Below are 20872 nucleotides of genomic sequence, written 5' to 3' on the forward strand. Positions count from 1 at the left end.
TTATTTAGTGACAAGTTTGTTAACCATCCAGAGCCTTCAGGATTAATTGGCACACAAATGAAATGAAATGAATGGTGTCCCCCACTCCCATCAACCCTCTCTTAATTTTTACTCTGACCCACTCTGCATCATATCCAACAGGAATGCTGAAGAAGTTTTTTCCCTTCCCTTTGATCTTCACAACAATCTTGCCAGGAGGGACTCTTTCATGCCTGGCTCCTTAGTCCGGCACTCTAACCACTCCACTACCCTGCCTTACTCTTCCGTCAGTTCTCCTTTCTTCCCCCCTTCCTTCTTTTCTGCCTGCCTCTCCCTGCTCCGCTCCTTTTCTCAGCCTCTTGCAGTTTTCTCTGGGGGGGTGAAGCTGCCCTCGGCCTCCAGGCCTGGCATCCTATGAATGGCTCCTACGGTTTATAAATGAATGCTCCAAGCTCTGACAGGCGGGCTTCCGTGCTCAGTGAAAGCCCTGTCTTCACACTGCTCCAAAGATACCAAACATACCCAGTTCTCCACTCCAGACCAAGATTGGGACAGGAAGAAAAAGACTGCTTTTTTCCAACCTTTCTTTTTAATGTTTTTTCCCCCTGCCTTCCCCGCCCCGTTCTTTAAACGAAGCTTGCAAGAAAACTCTGTCCCAAGCTGAATGGGCTGCAGGCAAGAATTGGCTCTGGTGGAGAAGGATACAGAGGATTAGTGTTTAGAAGTCCTGAATGGATCAGAGCGAGGCAGAAAGTCTGTTTTTGGCTTGTTTCCTGGTTACCAGTTTGGGATCTGGGGGTGGGAAAAATCCTGCTTGAGTCCCAGTGTCTGAAGCAGAGAAAATGTTTGTGTGACCGTGGCAGGGAGAAAGTCCTTTGCTGTGACATCAGGATGTATAACTTGGATCGCCTTTCTGTCTGAAAAGATGGAAACTGAGGGAAAAAACCCTGAATGTTTCCTCCCCCACTTGTCTAGGTGCAGAAGTGTAACTAATGGGAACAGACATGGGCCCTGCTGCAAACCTTCAAGTGTTTCATTGAAGGCCACGTCAGAAGAAAGCCATGTGTTGGGCTTGAACAGCACTGTATAAACAAATTTACCTCTGTATTTTTTAGTAGATACGGTCTTGGGCTAGAGCTTTGGGGCGTCTAGGGCCAGGGTCTCCAACCTTGGCAACTTTAAGACATGTGGACTTCAATTCCCAGAATTCCTCAGCTGGCTGTGGAATTCTGGGAGTTGAAATCCACAGGTCTTTGATGGATAAGGAATTCTGGGAGTTGAAATCCACAGGTCTTTGATGGATGAGGAATTCTGGGAGTTGAAGTCCACAGGTCTTTGCTGGCTGAGGAATTCTGGGAGTTGAGGTCCACAGGTCTTTGCTGGATGAGGAATTCTGGGAGTTGAAGTCCACAGGTCTTTGCTGACTGAGGAATTCTGGGAGTTGAAGTCCTTAAAGTTGCCAAGGCTGGAGACCCCTGGTTTAGGGCACTAGTTGGACTCTGAGGCAATCATCGAGGCAAAATTATAGCAATAGTTAGACTTATATACCGCTTCATAGGGCTTTCAGCCCTCTCTAAGCGGTTTACAGAGTCAGCATATTGCCCCCAACAACAATCCGGGTCCTCATTTTACCCACCTCGGAAGGATGGAAGGCTGAGTCAACCTTGAGCCTAGTGGGATTTGAACAGCCGAACTGCTGAACTGCAGTCAGCTGAAGTAGCCTGCAGTGCTGCATTTAACCACTGTGCCACCTCGGCTCTTAACATTTATTTCTTCTATAGCACCGAGGGGGCTGGCGCAAGGTCATGTCTGCTGAGGAAAGCTAAGTTCACCTCCCTTCCACACGCTAAGGATGGGTGAATCTATCCACTTCATTTCTGAGTTTCTAACTTTTTACGAATCTGTCAAGTTTATTTCTGCGAAGGTGCCAAGCTCGGTTCATCAAACTTGAGTAATTTTTTTAAAGGTTTCTTAACACGTTTCAATGACCTACGATAGACCGAGGCCAGCTCCCTAATGGATTGTTTTTCCTAAGGGATATTTATAACTGTAAATGTGGATCTCAGAAGGATTTTTCATACGGATTTTCACTGTTATTCCTCATGAATTCAATCCACATAGCCCACATTCCCTGTCCTAGAGCCGTTAGTGCTGGAGGTCAAATCAGGCACCATTCATCTTCAGCGTCTCATGACCCACCAAGCAGAAGGAGACAAGGGGGCTCAGATGGTTACACAGTCCCTAATTTGCCTACACGCTGCTTGCTTTTAGTTTGAGAGATTGCTCTGTCTAAACTCCTTTCCCTCTGCTTTTCTTTCCAACCATACACACTTGGAGTGTTTGACTTTCCTGATAAGATGTAGTTTGCTAAATGCTAGGGTTTGTTTTTTCCCCCATATAATGTGTTTCCTGTAAAAAATTTCTTTCTGTTATACTTACAAAACCTGTTTCACTAATACTTGCAGAAGGGAGATTTTGGCTATCAGGAATAGTCACATAAACATACAGATCATTTATCTCCCTAACCTCTATCTAGTTATTCTCCCTCCCTCCCCCCACTCTCTCTATATATAGGTGTGTGTGTGTGTGTGTGTGTGTGTGTGTGTATGTGTGTGTGTGTGTGTGTAGATGTTAGAGAGATAAATCGATCTGTATGTTTATGTGACTATTCCTGATAGCCAAAATCTCCCTTTGGCAAGTATTAGTGAAACAGGTTTTGTAAGTTTAGATAGATAGATAGATAGATAGATAGATAGATAGATAGATAGATAGATAGATAGATAGATAGATAGATAGATAGACAGACAGACAGACAGACAGACAGACAGACAGACAGACAGACAGACAGACACAGACAGACAGACAGACGTGAGAAATAGATACGAGAGATAGAAGGTAGATGAGACATAGATGATAAATAGATCTATCTATCTATCTATCTATCTATCTATCTATCTATCTATCTATCTATCTATCTATCTATCTATCTATATCCATCTATCTATCATCTATATCTCATCTACCTTCTATCTCTCATATCTATTTCTCACATCTGTCTGTCTGTCTCTGTCTTTCTGTCTCTCTCTGTCTCTCTCCTGTTTCCCTGAAAATAAGACCTCCCCCGAATAATAAACCCAATCGGGCTTTTGAGCGCATGCACTAAAGTAAGCCCTCCCCCCAAAATAAGCCCTTCCTGACAATATTGCAACACAGTAGCAGCCATGAGGTGACCACGCTCACCGCCTCCTGCATCTCAAAAACAATAAGACCTCCACGAAAATAAGGCGGTGAAGACCCTGTCTTATTTTTGGGGAAACACTGTCTGTCTGTCTGTCTGTCTGTCTGTCTGTCTGTCTGTCTATCTATCTATCTATCTATCTATCTATCTATCTATCTATCTATCTATCATGTGTCGGTCTGTCTGTCTGTCTGTCTGTCTGTCTGTCTGTCTGTCTATCTATCTATCTATCTATCTATCTATCTATCTATCTATCTACCTATCTATCTATCTATCTATCTATCTATCTATTTTATGTGTCTGTCTGTCTCTCTTTCTCTTCGTCTATTTGTCTCTCTAATTGATAAACCACCTCACCCAAGAGGTGCTATACACAATACAAAGAATAATAGAATTTAAAAAAACCAATAAAGCCACAATAAATGGTAATGACATTTCCTCTAATTGCTTAATCTCCAATTATTTTCTAGAAAACACAGATTTTAACTACCTTCCGGAAGGCTGTTTTTGCCTTGGGGAATAAGCTGTTACAAAGGAAGGAGCAGCCACTAAGAATCTCTGCATCTCCTTCCAATGTTCCTCTGGTGGGAGGGAACCTTCAACAGACACTTTTTTAAAAATTAATCCGGGTTGGATGAGCAAAATTTACTTCAAGTGGATCATCTCTGTGAAAGCAAGCATGAAGAGAAAGTTTTCTCTAAAAAGGGCTAACAATTAACCACATGGCAAAACTCAATTTAAGGAAATGTTAACATGATGGGTATTTTTTTCCTCCAGTCAATCATGCCCATTTCTAAGGGACTGCCTGGACAAGTTCCTGCAGGTTTTTTTAGCAATGTTTTTCAGGACTGGCTTGCCATTGGTTCCTTCCCAGAGCTGAAGGAGAATAACTGGGCCAGGATCACCCAGCTGGTCTTGTCCCTAAGGTGTGACCAGAACTTTCAGTCTCTCAGTTTATAGCCCGGTGCCATAACCAGAGGTGGGTTCCTACCAGTTTGGTCTGAACTGGTAGTGATATGTCAGCCTGGGCCGCAGAACCAGCAATGGCCCAGGCTGGCCACGCCCCCAAACAAGTTCCCCAGTTGCCGCTGTTGCTGCCGCCATCTTTTTTGGGAGTTCTGCACAATGACAATAAAGATTATACTTATGTGCAGAACAATTTCCATTGAACTGCGCATCCAGTGCACAGCGCATCCAGCGCCGGCAATAACACCGGCTAGAACCCACCCTTGCCCTTAACCATTATACCAAACTGGCTCTTGTAACATGACATACATTGAGGCAGAATTTTCCCAACTTTATACATTTATAGAAATGGTATCTGAAATCTCCAGCCGTGAAAAAGCACTTGGTGTTACAGTGAAGAGCTGAACGGAAGTATCACTCTAGCATGCAGGAAAGGGGGAAAGGGTGAAGTTTTAGATTGTATTTATTTATTTATTTTATCCCACCTTTATTATTTTTATGAATAACCCAAGGAGGTGAACATACCTAATTAATACTCCTTTCCTCCTCCTATTTTACTCATAACAATAACCATGTGAGGTAGGTTAGGCTGAGGGGGATGATCTGGTCGAAAGTTGCCCAGCCGGCTTTAACGTGGACTAGAATTCACAGTTTCCTGGTTTATAGCTAGTCATCATTTCAGACAAATGGTTCTAGCCTCTTGTTGGGGCATTCACAACTTCTGGAGGCAAGTCGTTCCACTGATAAATTGTTCTCACTGTCAGGAAATTTCTCCTCAGTTCTAAGTTGCTTCTCTCCTTGATTAGTGTCCACCCATTGCTTCTTGTCCTGCCCTCAAGTGCCTTGGAGAATAGTTTGACTCCTTCTTTCTGGCAACCCCTGAAATACTGGAACACTGCTATCATGTGTATCCTAGTCCTTCTTTTCACTAAACTAGACATACCCAGTTCCTGCAACCGTTCTTCATATATTTTAGTCTCCAGTCCCCTAATCATCTTTGTTGCTCTTCTCTGCACTCTTTCTAGAGTCTCCACATCTTTTCTACATCGTGGCGACCAAAACTGAATGCAGTATTCCAAATGTGGCCTTAGTAAAGCATTATAAAGTTGTATTAAGACTTCATGTGATTTTGATTCTATCCCTCTGTTTATGCAGCCTAGAACTGTGTTGGCTTTTTTGGCAGCTGCTGCACACTGCTGGCTCATATTTAAATGGTTGTCCACTAGGACTCCAAGATCCCTCTCACAGTTTATACTAATGAGCAAGGTACCACCTATACTGTACCTGTGCATTTGGTTTTTCTTACCTAAATGTAAAACCTTACTTTTTTCAACACTGAATTTCGTTTTGCTAGATAGCACCAGTCTGTCAAGATTTCTTCAAGTCTTCATAAACCCCCTGTGACAACAATCTCCAGGAGTCCACAGACCACAGGTTGAGACTCACTGAGCTAGAACATTTGATACTCTTTGGCTTAGGAAGAAGATGATAAATGAATGTCATGGAGACGTTTTTTTCCCTCACTGAAGATTTTAGGAACAAGGATCATCCCAAAAATCTGACTGAAAGTTTTTAACCGACAAATGAAAGCACTGCCTCACAGAACCTAATTAACCAGTGGAATTCATAAGCACAAAATGTGCTGATATCCACCAACTTTATTTATGTACTCGAATTGTATCCCATTTTTATTCCTTTTTAACTAGCTCAAGGCATCGAACCTGCATCATATTCCTTCCTTCCTCTTATTTTGCCCACAACAAGAACCCTGTGTGGTGAGTTGGGCTGAAAGAGAGAGGGACTGGCCCAAAGTCACTTGTCTGGCTTTTATGCCTCAAGCAGGACTAGAATTTCCTGTCTCCTAGTTTCTAGGCCAGCACCATAACCACTACATCAAACTACCTTGGATGGCTTTTAAAAAGAGGTTGGATAAATTCAAGGACAGTCTAACAAGACTATTGGTCTTGGACTCAATGCCTCTGAGTTCCGGTAGCACAGATATAAGGACAGGAGAGGTCTGTGTTTCCGCCTCCTACTTGGTCCACCCCAATGACAATTAGTTAGCTGATTGTGAGATATAAAATGTTGGGTCTACAGTGGTGTTTGGCCTAATCCAGCAAAGTTATTATTATCTTCTCCTGGGGCAAAACATAAAGCTTTGTCCATTGCCCTAATTTCTCGGGGAAATGACAGCAGAACTTTTGTGTTGGATGCACTCTTTTTTGGGGGGGGGGGTCAAGAAGCCTCAGTCTTTCCCCCCGAATGCCATCACTCTGCTAAACAATTAATTCCCACAACACTATCAAACTATTTACTAAGACTATTACTACTATTCTTCTCATCCTTCCTAGTACCGATCTCCTCTGACTTATGACTATAACTATGTTGCTTGTATCTTTACGATTTATATTGTTTTATTTGTTTCCTATTACAGTTTGATTGCTTATTAGTAACCTATGACTATCACTAAGTGTTGTATCTTATGATTCTTGATGAATGTTTTTTTTTCTTTATGTACACTGAGAGCCTAAGCACCAAAGACAAATTCCTTGTGTGTCCAACCACACTTGGCCAATAAAGAATTCTATTCTATTCTATTCTATTCTATTCTATTCTATTCCATTCCATTCCATTCCTATTCTCTTCTCTGGGTCCTGGAGAAGGATCTCTCATAGATTGATATTGTCTGTGTATATGAGCCACTGTTTCAGTTCCTTTGCAGACGATTGAACAAAACTGTAAGAGGTAGCATAATTATTCCATTTGTTATTCCTAACAGATTCCGGAAGAGTGAAGGGGCTAGTTAAAACAAGCCTAATTCAAGCTAGAAATAAGGGCCCATTCTTTATCAATGAGAATGAAATGACAGCAGGCTGCCAAGAAGGATTTTCCAGCCTGTGGGCCTTGGAATCAAGGTTGGCCATTGTAGCCAAACACAGTGTAATGGGCTTATTATAATTACTGGTGACTATAACACATGTTTCATGTAATGCAGAAAGTCAAATTAGAAGGTCTTAAAGAGTTTTCAGGGGATTGTAAAGTAAAATGAAATGTTTTATTGGATGAAGATTGCTGCAAATTACTATCATCTGAATTATTCAAAAATGTTATTTACATGGTACATGTATTTTGTAAGGTATTTATGTACCCTTCTGCAGCTTATAAAGACTAAAAAGATGTGAAAGCAAAAAAATCAATCATGGCCAAATATTTATACTTAGAAGCAAAAAGTTAAAACAGCAGCAAAGATGCAATGAGTCCAAACTAACAATCAAAATAAAAATAAGCATTAGAGTTAAATATTTATCTACGATGTAAGGGCTAGCTATTAAATCTCTCCAGTAGATGTAGATCAGAGGATCCATTATGGAGGGCAGAGTGAGTTCACGGGCAGAGTCTTTCTCTGCTTCATCTCATCCCTCTTCTATCCTCACTAACACGTCTACTGGGATTTTTATTATTTTTTAAATGGAATATTGGTCTTCTAGAAGGATAGGTCTGAGTTTACGAAAATCACAGGAGGAAATGGGAAACAGGCAGAGTGTCTACGGAGATTCTCATTCATCCAGGTCATGGTTGTCCCAAAGGTGCTTTTTCAAGAGGCACCTGGACTTCCTTTGTTTTTCCTTGAAGACCTTTCGCTTCTCATCCAAGAAACTTCTTCAGTTGTGACCGAATGTTGGGGAATGGAATTATTTACCGTATTTTTCAGAGTATAAGAGACACCTTTTCCCTCAAAAAAGAGGCTGAAAACCTGGGTGCATCTTATACACTGAATACATTTTTTGTATTTTGAATATGCATTTTTTTGCCTCCAGAAACCGCGCCCCCTTCACCAAAATGGCTGTGCAGAGCCTTATGGAGGCTTTCAGACAGCTCCTGGGGGCTGGGGAGGGCAGAAATGAGTGAAAAATGGACTGTTTTTTGCTCAATTTTGCCCACCTCGCCTAGCCCCCAGGAGCAGTCTATAAGCCTCCTAAAGGGTATTCATGCCCTTTTTTTGAAAGAAAAAAAAAGGACTCATTTTCGTGTAAAACAGGCCATATTTGGGAGGGCTACAGAGTGCAAAAACTTTTTTTTTTAAATTTGCCTCTTCAAAATCTTGGGTGCGTCTTATACTCTGGTGCGTTTTATACTCCGAAAAATATGGTATATTCCCTGCAGTCATTGTGACCCCCTGACAAGCTAATGAGTGCTAACCAGGGGTGGGTTCCAGCAGAGACTACTGCCAGTTCGCACGCACATGTGCAGTACAACTAAAATTGCTCTGCGCATGCGCAGAAGCAAAAAACAAGATGGCTGGGAGAACTGGTTTGGGGGCATGGCAGGGCTGGATCGCTTCCAGATCCAGAGACCCAGGCCTCCAGGCTACTACCGGTTTGGCCGAACTGGTCCGAACCAGTAGGAAGCCACCACTGGTGCTAAGAAGAGCCGAGGTGGCGCAGTGGTTAAATGCAGCTCTGCAGGCTACTTCAGCTGACTGCAGTTCTGCAGTTTGGCTGTTCAAATCTCACCAGCTCAGGGTTGACTCAACCTTCCATCCTTCCGAAGTGGGTAAAATGAGGACCCGGATTGTTGTTGGGGGCAATATGCTGACTTTGTAAACCGCTTAGAGAGGGCTGAAAGCCCTATGAAGCGGTTTATAAGTCTAACTGCTATAATAAACAAAATGCCTGCAAGGAATATAAATCCTTCAATTCCCCACCATTCAGTCAGAAACGAAGAAGCTTTCTGGATGTGAAGTGAAACGTCTTTGAGGGAAAAACAAAGAAAGTCCAGGTGCCTCTTGAAAAAGCATAAGGGCCCATTCTTCACCCCATTCCATATATCCCAATCCTAAATGTTCTTCAAGAGAATCGTGGTGTTAATAGCCAATGGCTATAACTACCAGTAGTCAGAAACAGAATATTTATTAAGTAATACACATTTATTTATTAAACTTATAAGCTGCCCATCTTGTCAAAAGCCATTCTAGGCTTACAATCATTCAATAAAAATGCCATATTAAAACATTAAAACAAGTAGAGGCACTCAGTTTACATTTAAATTAAAAATTGAAAATCAGAATTTTTGTCACTAACAAAGAGGGTTATTAAGAGAGCAATTTTATAACTTGTTTTTCTATGCATCTCAAGTAGATCGCTGCAGTTACTAAGTGAATCGTAGTTGTTAAGCAAATCTGTCTTCCCCCGTTGACTTTGCTTGTTGAAAGCGGGGTGGGAGAGCAATAGCACTAAGATTGATATACCGCTTCATAGTGCTTTTACAGCCCTCTCTAGACGGTTTACAGAGTCAATCTATTGCCCCCAACAATCTGAGTCCTCATTTTACCCACCTCGGAAGGATGGAAGGCTGAGCCAACCTTGAGCCTGGTGAGATTCGAACTGCCAAATTGCAGGCAGCCGGCAGCCAGCAGAAGAAGCCTGCAGTACTGCACACTAACCACTGAGCCACCTCGGCTTGGGAAGGTCACTTGTGGCGATCTCATGGCCCTGGGATGTTCCAACCATCATAAATACATGCCAGTTGCCCAAAATTTTGATCACTTAGTGTGTGTGTGTGGGGGGGGGGGAGAGATGCTGCAACAGTTTTAAGTGTGAGGACCAGTTGTGAGTTTTTTTTCAGTGCTGTTGCAACTTTGAACCATGTCTAAAACAATGATTGTAAGTCAAGGATTATCTGTATCCTTCATATTTTTTAAATCTTTCTTTTTGGGGGGGTTTCTTCTTTAATTCCCTTGTTAATTCCTTCATTCTTAAAATAGCACTGGAGCAGCAAAATCCTGCCTCTAAACCTTGCGGTTATAAAAACCACTGAAAAATGCAGCCATGTAAAACCCTGGTCCAGCGAAACAGTTGCATATTTATAGTTCATTCATTTGGACAGAGGCAGCAAGAAACCCCTGGCAGAATGTGGCTATTTTCCTGGCAGAAGGCCAGCACCTTTCTGTTAAAGACAAGTCCACTGGGTTTTCACAACACTGCTAAACAAGGCTTTTTTTTAAAAAAACACATAGTGCTCTTTTAGAAGCCCAGCACTCCTGGGGATATTAAGTAGCCTGTGTATGTTGCTTGTGGAGGCCTGTTTGGTCTAGAATAGAATAACAGAGTTGGAAGGGACCTTGAAGGTCTTCTAGTCCACCCCCCCTGCTTAGGCAGGAAACCCTATACCATTTCAGACAAATGGTTATCCAACATCTTCTTACAAACTTCCAGTGTTGGAGCATTCGCAAACTTCTGGAGGCAAGTTGTTCCACTGATAAATTGTTCTAATTGTCAGGAAATTACTCCCCAATTCTAAGTTGCTTCTCTCCTTGATTAGTTTCCACCCATTGCTTCTTGTTCTACCCTCAGGTGCCTTGGAGAATAGATTGACCCCTTCTTCTTTGTGGCAACCCCTGAGATATTGGAACACTGCTATCATGTCTCCCCTAGTCCTCCTTTTCATTAAACTAGACATACCCAGTTCCTGCAACCGTTCTTCATATGTTTTAGTCTCCAGTCCCCCAATTCTCTTTGTTGCTCCTCTCTCCACTCTTTCTAGAGTCTCCCCATCTTTTTTTACATGGTCTAATGGAGCGTTTCTCAATCTTGGCAACTTTAAGATGTAAGGACTTCAATTCCCAGAATTCCAGGTTGAAGTCCAAATATTTTTAAAGTTGCTAAGGCTGGTCTAGTGGTTAGAGAGTGGTTAGATCAAGACTAAGGAAACCTGAGTTCTAGCCCTGCCTCAGGCATGAAATCATCTGGAAGACTTTGGACCAATAACTTTCAGCCTTAGGAAGAAGGTGAAGACAAACTATTCTGAAACTAAAACCCGCCAGATCAAAGATGTTTTTTTCCTCCAGGGCCCCTGAACTCTGATGGGATTTTTGTCCATAGTAAGCAGGATGCTTTTACCTTGAATTCAAGGCGGGAGCTTGCCAAGGCTGAGGGGAGGGACTGTCTTTGATCTCTGCATTTTGAGAGGAGCCGAGGGGGAGGAAAAGGGGAGGAGAAGGGGAGGGGAGGGAAGCCTTCTGCCTTTGTTCACTTGGGGACAGGAGGGGGACTGAACAGAGAAAGGGAGGGGGCTGGGGCATTAGTAGATGTCTCTAGGTCTCATGGTAACAGCTGCTCCTTAAATGCAGCTTGAGGGTGGCGGGATGGAGGGGCCTGGAGGGGTGTTGAGTGCACATGGGTGAGGGTTGTGGGGGCGGCAGGAGTGCGGAGTTGTGCTTACTGGATTGGAATGGCTGCGAGGAAGAAGTGTTGAAATGTACACACAACCCAGCAATCAGCTGGCCTCTTCCCACCAGGAAACACCCCCCCCCCCCGGGAGCTTTTTCTGGTGTGCCGATGGGTGATAATTCATGTCTTTTCGGATATCATGCCTTCTGTCTGCAGCCCTCAGCGGAAATGTTTTGCCGGCTGGGGGAAGCCAGAAGAGATACGGGGCAATATTCTTGGCACTTTCACTCCAGCTGGTGTCCGGGTGTGCAGAGCCTGGCTCCTGGGGAAAGGAGGCCTTTTGTCCAACCGAGAGTGTTTTGAAAAATGGCACATTTTCCGATTGAGAGGAAGTGTCAGAGGGAGGGCCCAAAGCCCCATCCAGGCCCTGCAGCCTTCCACGTTTTAATAAATCCCTTGGATGATGGAAGAGAGGGGATGGATGATGTGGGTAATGCAACATTGGAAGGAATATCTACCAGTGTGGGAGAAGGCTGGGTATCTTTTTGCAGAAATTTTGGAATTCAGAGAACCTGTTGTTGGTGTTCTCACATAATGGCTGCTCTTGGGGGGGGTCAAAAAACCTCCCCCCAAAACATAAATTGAGCAGAAGTCAAGCTGGTTGTTATATGTCTCCTCCTGTCCAGTGTATCTTTATCCTTTTTCCCCCCTGGATTGATGGGCATTCTTCCCAACAAAAGAACAGTCTGCTCCTATTCACCATTTTTATTTTCTAAGCATTTCTGTAGAGCCCACCTGGGCCCAGAAAGAGGCATCCTTGTCTGTAAAGATGCAAGCAGCTGACAATCTTCTGCTTTGCAGCTGGCCTATTTCCCTTTTATTTATTAAAAGAAAAACAGAAAATATAAATTCAAAGGAGACAGGGAATCTGGCAGGCCTCAAGGGGATGGTAGTACCCTTGGGACCACCACCATTTATCTGGGTCAGAAAAGGTACTCTAAAACTCTGCTGAACACAATAATTGCAATCTTTTGAAATTGCAGGATGGGTTGTTTCAAGGAAAAAAGAAAAAGTGGGGCAAGGGGGTGGGGGGTGAGGTGTGAGAGTGGGCTAATATTTAGGCCATGTCTGCATTAGGTTATAATCTTAGATGAACTGTTGAATAATTTAACAGTATGCACAATGGACTATCATGAAGCACAGAAGTGATGTTAAATTGATGGGAAGCTTTTCTCAATATTTGCTGGAAAGCAGAAACAAGCAAATAAAATTGGAAGAGTAATATCTTTGAAAAAGACGTAGGTTTCCGAACGGATTGCAAACTGAATATGAATCAGCGGTACAACACGTCCCCTGAAGCAAATCTAATGCAATTTTAGACCCCCCCCCCCGTATTATCAGAAAAGCACCAGCAATTTAGGATGTGTTTAGAGCAGGAGGGTTGTTTGGCCAGAGGTGTATGGAAACTAAACCATGTGACAAATGGTTGAAAGAAGTAAGTTTAGGTTAGAAAACAAGATTAAGCGAAGGCATGAAAACAATTTAAAACAGTGTTTCTTAATCTCAGCAACTTTAAAATGTGTGGACTTCAATTCTCAGAATTCCCCAGCCAGCAACGGGGAAAATCCGCACATCACAAAGTTGCTGAGATTAAGAAACACTGATTTAAAGGCAGCTATGAGAAAACATATGGACAAGGAGCTTTAAATTTACTCTCAACTACCGTCTTAGGGACGCAATGGCTCAGTGGCTAAGATGCTGAGCTTGTCAATCGAAAGGTCGGCAGTTCGGTGGTTCGAATCTCTAGTGCTGCGTAATGGAGTGAGCTCCTGTTACTTGTCCCAGCTTCTACCAATCTAGCAGTTCGAAAGCATGTACAAATGCAAGTAGAAGAATAGGGACCACCTTTGGTGGGAAAGTAACATCATTCCACGCACCTTCGGCGTTTAGTCATGCCGGCCACATGACCACAGAGACGTCTTCGGACAGTGCTGGCTCTTCAGCTTTGAATGGAGATGAACACCGCTCCCTAGGGAATGCCTATGTGCGAGGGGGACCTTTACCTTTACAATCTTGGGAAAAATCTCTATAAAAATCATGTATTTATCACCGGAATTGTTTGTCAAAAATGTATAAAGAGATTTCAAACGTATGTTGGAATGGAAACACCAGGGGTCTTTTTATCGCCTTTGGTGAATTTGTGAAAAGGCTAAAAAACCTCACATCTGAATTCAGACCAGAGATATTTTTGTTAGGGTTGATGGACAAAGTTTTGGAGACATTGCATGGTATTTTGTTCTTATATATAACATATACTAGCACATGTTAACTAACTATGGTATGACACATGACTTAACTATAACATACAATTATATACATAACTATAACATATGATAACTAGCAAGAGTTTCATATGCCCGTTGGAAGGATTTGATCATACTGACAATACTTATAATGGAAGAGTAGTTGGTAAAGCTGTGATGATGAAACTAATAGAGAATAATAAAAGATAAGATAAGGTTGATTCAGCCTTCCAAGGTTGATAAGGTTGGTAAAATGATGAGCCATATTGTTGGGGGCAATAAACTGACTTTGTAAACCGCTTAGAGAGGACTGTAAAGCACTGTGAAGTGGTATATAAGTCTAAGTGCTATTGCTATAATACAGATGAGGCATTGGCCAAATTTAATACCAATTGAAACCCCTTTTGGACATTTTGCAGGAAACAGAAGAAAATGAAATCATGATATTTCAATCTGATGACTACTAATATTTACAGATTATTATTTTAAAAAAAAATGAATGTTACGTTGTAATCGTAGAACAAGTTGAACTTAAGTTTAATTAAGTTTTATCTGCTGTAAGAGAAGGCGGAAGTTATTCTTTTTTTATGTCTTTATTAAATTTCAAAGTCAAACATTAAAACACAAATGAACATAAAACGGAAAAGGGAAAGGGAATAACAAATGAAAAGTGTCAAAAAATACAAGAGAAAAATTTATAACAAGGATTGCTGTGTCCTCCGAGATACGACCAGCGCCTGTCAAGAAATGCGGAAAAAGATCTGATTGGCTGTGACACACCTGCCGGATGGCGGGATAAAAACAGGCCCCCTATTGGTTCCCCGTCTGGCAGCTTCTGTATAAATAGCTGTCAGATGGGAGTTTGCGTTCGTTCTGTTATTGGTGGTAGTTCAGTTAATAAATAGTTCTATTTGGCCATCGCCTCCTCAGTCTCTTTAATATCAAAGTAAGGGACTTAAAAAGGATGACCTCCGATTTTCTTTTACTCCAGAAGTAATAAGAATACCTCTTGCTGTATTTAAACAAATAAAATCCATATCTTAAAAGAGGGGTCTCCAACCCCTAGTCCGTGGTCTGGGCTCGGTCTGTGGATTAGCCTGGGCCGCGGCATGCTAGAAACTGGGCTGCACAAACAAAGCCCCATCCGTGGGATGCAGGCAGAATGCAAAACCACGCCCCCTCCAGTCCATGGAAAAACCTGTCTCCATGAAAACCAGTCCCTGATGCCCAAAAGGTTGGGGGCCACTATCTTAAAACACTAAAAATCAATTTCTAAAATACCCATATTCATAAAATATAAAATTAAGAGCTGTGGTGGCGCAGTGGTTAGAATGCAGTACTGCAGGCTTCTTCTGCTGACTGCCGGCTGACTGCAATTTGGCAGTTCGAATCTCACCAGGCTCAAGGTTGACTCAGCCTTCCATCCTTCCCAGGTGGGTAAAATGAGGACCCAGATTGTTGGGGGCAATAGGTTGACTGTAAACCGCTTAGAGAGGGCTGTAAAGCACTGTGAAGCGGTATATAAGTCTATGTGCTGTTGCTATTCATCTCTTAATTGTAATCTAACATTTTCTAACATAGTTTTTCTTTAATTTTTTTTTAAGAGAGAGACTGTTCTAAAGTTTTGAAAAGGCTGTCATGCTGAAATGGGAGGCAGGATCACTGTTCTTATTGCAGGATCAAAACCAACAGTGAGGAATAACAGGGGAAGAAGCTGAATCTTAGCTGAATATGACACTTCCTATCCATAAGAGCCATTTGGCAATGAAACAGACTGGTCATAGTTTTATTGCTGAAGCTGCATCCTGAGTCACAGATCCTGAACCAGGTAAGGCAGATCTGCATGGCAATCTTCCAGCTCGAAGCTTTTATGATCTGTTGGGAGTCATACAGAAACACTCTGATTTACATTGAGATGAGGCTGAAGTTCTATCAAGTACAATAGTTACACCTTAACATCCCCATTGTAGATGCTTTGTCTTGAGTTAGTTCTCAATGTATGACCCCCTCCCCCAATTGGGACTGGAATTTTTGTGGCTAAGCAAGGTAGCCACTAAGTGAGTTATACCCAATTTTACCTTTTCTTTGCCCCAGTTGTTAAGCAAATCACTGCAGTTAAGTGAATCATGAGCTTGTGAATGGAATCTGGCGGCCCTCATTGACTCTGATTGAAAGCCATCTGGGAAGATCACAAATGGCAATTATACAACCCTACCTAGCATGCTGCAACTCAGTGGTCGGTTCCGGATCCCGTTGCAACCGGTACGGTGCAATGGGGTCCGGCATCCCCCACATGCATGCGCGCAGCATGCACACCCATGCATCTTTACCTCTGCGACGCCTCTGTGACGCTCCAGCTGCTCGGCGGACAGGTAAGGAGCTTGGGCGGGCAGGTGGGCCCTCCGGAGCACCGTACCGGAATGGTACCCAGTGCTCCTGGCAGGCACCGGTACGCCCGTACCGGGGCGTACCGCCTGCAACCCACCACTGCTGCAACTCTTGTAAATACATGCTGTTGCCTAATTTTGATCACAAAATTGTGACTGTGGGGATGCTGCAACCGTCATAAGTGCGAGTCACTTTTCCCACTAAAGTCACTTTTCTCAGTGCCATTGTAAGTTCAAATGGTTGCTAAAGAATGGTTGTGAGACAAGGACTATCTGTAGTTTTAATGTGAAAATATACCCCAACATGCAGACTCTAGAAAGGCTGCAGAGAAGAGCAACCAAGATGATTAAGGGCCGGGAGGCTAAAACAAAGAACGACTAAAGGAACTGGGCATGGCTAGTCTAGTGAAGAGAAGGACCAGGGGAGACATGATAGCAGTCTTCCAATATTTGTGGGGCTGCCACAGAGAGGAGCGGGTCAAGCTATTTTCCAAGGCACCTGAAGGCCAGAGAAGGAATAATGGATGGAAACTGATCAAGGAAAGATTCAACCTGGAAATAATTAGAAATTTTTGGACAGTGAGAACAATCAACCAATGAATGGAACAGCTTGCCTTCAGAAATTGTGGGTGCTTCATCACTGGAAGCTTTCAAGAAGAATAGAGTAGAATAGAATGGAACGGAACGGAACAGAACAGAACAGAACAGATAACAGAGTTGGAAGGGAGCTTGGAGGTATTCTAGTGCAACACCCTGCTTAGGCAGGAAACCCTACACCACTTCAGAGAAATTGTTGTCCAATCTCTTCTTCAAAACTTCCAGTGTTGGAACATTCACAACTTCTGGAGGCAAGCTGTTCCACTGATTGAGATGGGACAGAGAGTGGACAGCCATCTGTCAGAAATGGTATCGGATCTCCTGTTTGAGCAGGGGGTTGGACTAGATGACCTAACAAGGTCCCTTCCAACTCTGTTATTCTATTCTATGCTGTTCAAGATCTGCTTGCCTTTTATGGAGAGTAGATGCACTTATTTAGTGCATCAGAGTGCTAAGGACCAGATGACTGCAAAGAATAAATCCTTCCATTCCCCACCACTCAGTCAGAACTGAAAAAGCTTCTTGGATGAGAAGCGAAAGGATTTCAAGGAAAAAAACCTCCCAAAAAGTCCAACTGCCTTTTGGAAAATCCACTTATTCGGGGTGTGTGTAGCACATTTGCTGAAGCCCAGTATTTATAACAAAAACAAAGGCTGCTGAACACTGGCCCCATGTTGGCCCTTCTTGTTAGATCTGTGCGAAAATCATGAGCCGAGCAGAGTTTGTTCATTAGCTTTTGGATGGCATTACTGAAGAAAAATAAAGATAAGCATAATTGAAAACTTTTGAGAATCTATTCTTAGCAATCGGTCCCAGCCTGTTTTTTGTCTTGGGAACTGGCAGGCCTGCTCGGGAGATAGCACATTCATATCACTGAAACCATCAAGAGTGCGCTATGCAGGGCAAGCTATTTAAACTGTGGCGCCAGCCTTATTTTAATAGTTATTTCAAAGAAAAAAAATAAAAATGTAAAAGCATTCATGTTCTCCAAGGCTGCCCAAGGATGAAGAGCGTCCTGGGTGAGAAGGGCCAGCACAGCACTCATTTCTCTGGGCAATACTTCCCTTAAAATGCGTTTCTTAAAAAGGATCAAATTTTACAATATTTGCAAGGTTTACTCTACTTACTAATGCTGCCTGAAAATTGAGCTATATTTCACTGTTTTTAATTACACATTAAAACTGGGAACTGAAAAGGACAGAGTTTAAAAGTAATTAGTGGAAGAAGTTTTCTTGTGATTGGTACAGGTAGTCTTGGACTTACAACAGCTTCTTCAGTGACCATTCAAAGTTATAACGTCACTGAAATAAAGTGACATATGACTGTTTTTCACACTTACGACCGTTGCCGCATCCCCATAGTCGCGTTATTTACATTTGGGTGCTTGACAACTGATTCACATTTATGACGTGTTATGAGGAGTGTCCCAGAGTCATGGGATTTCCCCCTTTTGCGACCTCCTGACAAGAAAAATCAACGGAGAAATCAGATTCAGTTAACAACCGCATGACTAATTTAACAACTGCAGTGATTCAGTTAACAGATGTGGCAAAAAAAGTAAAATGGGGCAAAACTCACCTAATACATTTCTCACTGAACAACATAAATTTGGGGCTCAATTGTGGTCATAAGCCGAGGTCTACCTGTACTCAACCTATAAGTAGATTTTTAAAAGATTAAAGATATTGCTTTTTTTTCATTCCAAGAGTCTCCTAACTTGATAGGGTATTTTAAAGATATAGACCAGTGTTTCTCAATTCTCAGCACAGGGCTGTCAAACTCGCGAGTTGTGGGCTGGATGCATCACGCGCTGGCCACACCCACACCTGGTTTAGTGACTGGCGGAAAAGTTCTGATATGTCACGTGATGCTGCCATGACACTGCGAGTTTGATATACCTGTCTCAGCAACTTTAAGTTGCGTGGACTTCAACTTCCAGAATTCCTCTGGCCAGCATTCTGCCTGGGGGAATTCTGGGAGTCGAAGTCCACACAGATTGAGAATAGCAATAGCAATAGCAGTAGACTTATATACCGCTTCATAGGCCTTTCAGGTCTCTCTAAGCGGTTTACAGAGAGTCAGCATATTGCCCCCAACAATCTGGGTCCTCATTTTACCCACCTCGGAAGGATGGAAGGCTGAGTCAACCCTGAGCCGGTGAGATTTGAACCGCTGACCTGCTGATCTAGCAGTAGCCTGCAGTGCTGCATTTAACCACTGCGCCACCTTGGCTGGTGTAGGGCATGAAACACTGGTGTAGGGCATGATTGATTCTATGACTTTTGCTTGCCCTCTGAAGCTCAAAAACAGTCACCTCATCTGCCATCTGTGGGAATGAGTGTGTCATTTTTCTACTCAAGGGTCACTTTATACAGATGGTACTTTTGCAAAGTTAATAATTAAAATGCTGGGACGCTTCACTTGCAAGAGAACAATTAACCCATTTCCCAGATTAAATTTGCAATATTTCCACTGCATTTTTTTCCCCAATTAATCCATCCTATGGTGGATGCTAAAACGCAGTAACTAACAAAAGCCAAATGATTTGAGCAAAGTTGGCTTTCTGAGGATTATTCCCTTTTTCTGAATAATGTGATTTTTCGCCATTTCCATTCAGGTGAAGGGAAAAGGCTACCGGCTTGAGTTGCTCCCTTATTTATGTCACCACAGATCTGCCAGGATATTCACGATTCTGGCCTTGCAAAGGAGGGTTTGTAGGGCTAAATGCAGGCTGCAAATGTGTTCTCTGGTGTGGGGGGATCCCTGTAGCCATGCTGGCTGGGAACTCTGGGATGTGTAGTAGCCCCAGTGTATCTGGAGCTCTCTAAATTGTGGCAGTCTGACATTTCAAGATTGCGATTAACTGCAAAGGGAAGAATATATGTACCTTCATCTAGAAATGTGGATTCTTTTGAAAGGTTTTGCTGGAGAAGAATGTATTGGAGAAACAGAAAATGCATGCAGTGATCAAGACGAAGAAACTGGTATAAATAGTCCTCGACCTACAACCATTTGTTTAGTGACCATTTGAACTTACAGCAGCACTGTAAAAAGTGACATGACTGTTCTTCACACTTAGCACCCTTTTACCATCTCCATGGTCACCTGGCCAAAATTATGATGCTTGGCAACTGGTTCATATTTATAATGGTTGAATCAACCCCTGGTCATGTGATCACCGTTTGCAACCTTCTGACGAGGGAAACCAGATTCACTTAGCAACCATGTTATTAACTTAACAACTGCATTGATTCACTTAATTAATAGTGACCAAAAAGGTCATAAAATGGGGCAAAAGTTACTTCAAAACTGCCTTGTTTACCAGCAGAACGTTTGGGCTCAAGTGTGGCCATAAGTTGAGGACTATCTGAATTTTCTTCTTTGCCAGGATTTGGGGCAGCAAAGGTCTCTTAATAAGCAAGGCCAATATAGGCAATATATACATATATGCAACCCCATGTATGTAGATCAACCTATTTTCCAAGGCACCCGAAGGCCAGATAATGAACAGTGGATGGAAACTGAACAAGGAGAGATTCAACCTAGAAATAAGGAGAAATTTTCGGACAGTGAGAACAATCAACCAATGGAACAGCTTTGCCTTCAGAAGTTGTGAGTGCTTCCAAGAAGAGACTGGACTGGCATCTGTCAGGAATGGTGTAGGGTCTTCTGTTTGGGCGGGGGTGGGGGTTGGACTAGATGACCTACAAGGTCCCTTACAACTCTGTTATTCTGTTCTGTTAACCTATTTTACCAGGATGCAGTATGAGGATGGTAACAGTGAGAATGGAGATCCCAGGAAGCTTTAAGTCTTGAATATAGCCAAGGGAAGGCAGAAAGAGGATTTTTTCCCCCCAAAAAAACTCCCGGGCCACTCAGCCAAATTTCATAATGAGAAGTAAGTTTATTTTTCTACTTCTTGAGAGGAGAGAAACCTACTTGTCCCTTTCAATTTCCTGTGCTGACTTGTTTTGCAGTAGCTAAAACGGGGCTCATTTCCATGCCTAAAAGAGCAACTTTACAAAAATCACATAATGGTGATTCACAAGACGAAATTTCCCCTTACACTACTGAAAGTACATGCTGGGACATTGCGGAATATTATTTCCTTTTCATACACCTATGCAAACTTGCAGGTACAGCATATGTATGAAAAGGAAAAATTGGAGACAGAATTAAAAGAGAACCAAATCAAGATACAGATATTGCAGAAAAGACAAGTTCATCCACTGG

The sequence above is a fragment of the Thamnophis sirtalis genome, unplaced genomic scaffold (genome assembly GCF_051295495.1).
Source record: "Thamnophis sirtalis isolate CommonGarterSnake01/CBP01778 unplaced genomic scaffold, rThaSir2_p1.2 scaffold_3, whole genome shotgun sequence".
Classification (NCBI taxonomy): domain Eukaryota; kingdom Metazoa; phylum Chordata; class Lepidosauria; order Squamata; family Natricidae; genus Thamnophis; species Thamnophis sirtalis.